Raw genomic sequence first — 4,200 nt, 5'->3', positions numbered from 1 at the left:
CGTCACCAAGACCCTCATCGATGGGGGTGCTGGCCTCAACGCGATCTTCATCGCGACCTTCGAGACGCTCCAAGTATCCTATGACCAGCTGATGCCGGCCGGGCCCTTCTCAAGGGTGACGGACGGGTCTACCATCCCCCTAGGGCAAGTGCGCCTCCTTGTGACCTTCGGCACCCGCGACAACTACCACACTGAGCGCATCGACTTCGACGTGGCCCACATCGGCCTCCCGTACAACGCCATCTTGGGATACCCTGCACTAGCCAAGTTCATGGCGGTGACCCACCATGGCTACAATGCCCTCAAGATGCCTGGCTGCAGCGGCGTCTGCGATGAGAAGGACGCGGTCTGCTCCCTCGAGCATGCTTATCGGGCCACCGCAGCCGTGAATTCTGACTGCGAGGCTGTCGCCGGACCTCCCGAGGCCGCCCCCGCGAAGAAGCAGCTACTCCCCAAGGACCGTCCCGAAGCGGGGAAGGCAGCGGCTGGTGGCAGCAGCCAGGGCACTGCCCCCGCTGCCAGGGCTTGCCCTCCTCCCGCATAGGAAGGCGTGCCTGGCGCCTCCCTTCGGGCAGGCTCAGGGGCTTTCGCCTGGAAAGCATCCGACCTGACCGGCGTGCCGAGGGAGGTGTTTGGGCACCACTTGGAGGCGTGCCTTGTCGCGCGCCCCCACAAGCAAGGTACATGGCGCCTGGCGCCAAGGCAGCAAGAGTTCATTGCCCAGGAGATTCACAACCTGCGAGAGGCTCAGGCTATTCGTGGCGAGCGTCGCCTCGCACGTCCCGCCAATCCAATCGTCGCCCCCAGGGAGGGTAGCAAGGTGCGCGTGCGCGTTGACGTTGCGAGCCTCAACAGGGCCGGCTCCCAGGACCTCTTTTGGCCATCACGCGTCAGCCTGAGCAGGGGTCTCGCCACCAACTACATCCGCATGCCCTTCGGCCTGGGGAATGCCGGCACCACCTTCCAAAGGTTGGCGCAGCTCGCGATAGCCCCTTGCGAGCCTCCAAGGCCTCAGGAGCCAATCAGCCCTTGAGAGGTGAACTTCCGCGGCATGCTTCGTCAAGCGCCCCGACACTCCCGCAGCAACATGTTTCCAGGTGACTCTTTGGTTTGTTCGAAAATTGAGGGCGCCCCATGGGCTGCATCATCCTCAAGCCGGCCAGGGTCCATCCCTGTAGCCGCCTTGCTTTTTGGTCGTGTACTCGATTTGCTTATGCTTTAATGACTTTATGTTGCTTGCTTAATCCTATGCTCGGTGCCGCGTCACCATTGGGGGCGCCATCTCGTGGGCGCCACGCGCTCGCAGCTCTGCTCTTGACCGTTCCATGAGCGAGGGCTACTGGCACTACGCCTGTGCTCGGGTCCGACCCTGCAGCGTCGATAAATCTGAGCGATCGAGCTCTGGCTCGCGGGCCTACTCCCGTGCACGTCACCTCACTAGGTCCTTGGTGCCTTATCTCCTCACAGAACAGTCACGAGTAAGTTGGCGAGTGCGCGTCGCCCCCCATACCTCGTAATCTGTAACATGCAACTGTCTCAGGAGCTGAACGCTCGGAGGTCACGCGAGCGGCACCTCGCACGCCAAGCAACACCGACGGATCGCGGCTCGCATTGCCTCAGGAGGCCCAGCCTCGGGTGATGCATCTCGAGTGGTCGTGCCACCGGTGGCGGTTCGATCAACGCTATCATTCGCGAAAGCTAAGTACAACCACCTCACGCGGTGCATTCGCTGTCGTTAAAGTTTCTTCTCGCGACCTTGGCGGAGCCTGTCGCCTCCTTTTCGCGCGAGTCGCTTGCATGTTAAAAGGGGGGCTTCCAGAGCATCGCGCCTCGGGGGCCCTCACTGGCCCTCGGTGCCCCTCACCTCTTGGCCTTGTCCCAGGCAACGTGACCTGACATACCAGCGGCGGCTGAGCCTCGCTCGAGGGCCGGGTCCTGACGAAGTAGAGCATTTTAGGCAAGCAAGAAAAGGAGGAGCAAACCTCGCGAGGAAGCGTTGGGAGGAGACATACAATTTAAACCACAAAGGCATTAGTGAAGACGCAAAAGGCATCGATTTTTCACGCACCCCTCGCGGGGCTTATATTGATCTAGTGCAAATAGAAGACGAGATAAAGAAGAGACTTCAGGGAGGCGCATCCTGACGCCGCCTGAACTCCTCGCGAGTCGCGACCGCCTCGTGTCGCACCTCGAAGAGCTAAGTTAACCGCCCGCATGACTCGATGGCCTTTGGTGGCGTTCCTTCTTCTCATGACCTCGCTCAAGGCGGAAGCCTCTTCTCTCGCGTGAGCCGCTTGCGCGTCAAGGGGGAGCTTCCTGAGCACCGCGCCTCAGGAGTTCTTACCGGAGCCCGAAGCCCCTCACCTCTTGGCCTTGTCCAGGCATCGCGGCCTGGCATACCAGCGACGGCTAAGGCCCGCTTGGGGCTGGGTCCTAGCGATGCAGAGCGCTAGGGTGAACGTGAAGAAGAGGGGCGAGCCTAACGAGGAAAGTTAAGAATGAGCTCGATTTCGAACCACAAAAGCATCAAATTTAAAGCGCGAAGGCCACAGTTCCTTACACACCCCCACGGGGCCCACATAGTTCCAGTGCAGGAAGAAGAAAACAAAAGAAAAGCTCCTGGCGGGAGCCGCCACCCCCAGGGCGCCGGCTCGAGGGTCGACTGCGCCCTAGTCGGAGTTGTCCTCGCTCTTGATGCTGGGGGAGTCGTCGCTGCTCCCGCTTCTGTCGGAGGGGGACACGTTGCAATCATCATCGCCGGGGGTGTCGTTGTCGTCGCTCTCCATGCAGCACTTCAGGCGGCAGCCGGTGACCCCGACGATCTTCATGAAGAGCGTGGCGGCCCCGTCGTACTTGAAGTAGAGGATGTGCCCCTTCTTCAAGCCACGAGCGAGGGCGAACGACTTCCATCCTGCCTCAAGAACATGAAGCCGGTGGGGGTGAACTCTGTCGCCACCCAGGAGGGGCCGTCGCAGCAGCCGTCCGGCTGCACCCGAAGGCCCAGCGGCGCGCGATCCGCCATTTCCTCCACGAAGGAGCCCGAGAGCCGGAGCCAGGAGCAGGGCTGGCGGTGCATGCCCATGATGAATTTGCGGGCCGCGTCGGCGGAGTGGCTCCACGCCTGGGGAGGCAGGGCGGCTGCACCGCTCCGACCGCGGCCGCCTCGCCCCCCGCGTTCCAGTAGCGTCATCAACATGCAGAACCAGGTGCAGTAGCGTCAGAGCACGGTAAAGGTGCTGACGGGTGGTGTACATCTCGTGGCGAAGAGCTCGGTTAGCTCGATCCAGCCCATCAGCATGCAGAACCAGGTGCTGATGGTAGAAGGGCTCTCGGGTGACAGTGGAGTAGGCAGCAGTATAGTATCCCTCTGCACCAACATCAGAGGCGATAGCAATGTGCCTGAAAGGGGAGGTGTCCAACTCCCGATACTCTCCACGAAGACGTGTCAGAGCAGCATAGGCTGCATCGTGGACAGTCATATCGATGGTCACACCAACACCATGTGCGGTGTGCAGCACAGTAGTGGAGTCGTACTCTCGAGAGTAGAGGTGGACGATGGCACGGTACTGCTCCTGGTTAAAGTCCTGGTACTCCTCGTAGACGGTGTACTCAGGGTGCCAGCGATAACCCAGATAGGTCATCATCTCAGCTAGCACCGCAGGTGATCCCGAGGCACCAATGGCCATCGTGTGGCGAACAACCTGCCTCGTGGGTTCCATCTGAAAGCAAAGACGTTTCAAAGGAGTCAAATGACAGTGTGTGAATTGTTCAAAATACTATTCTAAGAAACAACTATGGCTTATCCATCTTTGGGGTGAACGCGGTCACGGGATCCTAGTGTTAGAGTTAGTAAATTCGTTTAACCCGAGTAGAAGAGAGTTCAGAGTCCCAGAGTAAAGGTCGAGGAGTAAAAGATCCTAGTACCACCCAATGGCGACGTGGGCCCGTAAGACACACAGCCATGTTAGTAAAAGTTTTTGTAATGTCTAGACTCGACTTCGGCCAAGGAGTGTGGAAAGGGGGATTCCTACAGGCAGTCGGCTCTGATACCAACTTGTTACGCCCCCGATTTGACCGTACACTAATCATGCACGCAAATGTGTACGACCAAGATCAGGGACTCACGGGAAGATATCACAACACAACTCTAAAACATAAATAAGTCATACAAGCATCATAATACAAGCCAGGGGCCTCGAG

This window comes from Aegilops tauschii, chromosome 3 (assembly GCF_002575655.3).
Source record: "Aegilops tauschii subsp. strangulata cultivar AL8/78 chromosome 3, Aet v6.0, whole genome shotgun sequence".
NCBI lineage: Eukaryota > Viridiplantae > Streptophyta > Magnoliopsida > Poales > Poaceae > Aegilops > Aegilops tauschii.
Note: the sequence above shows the minus strand (reverse complement) of the source record.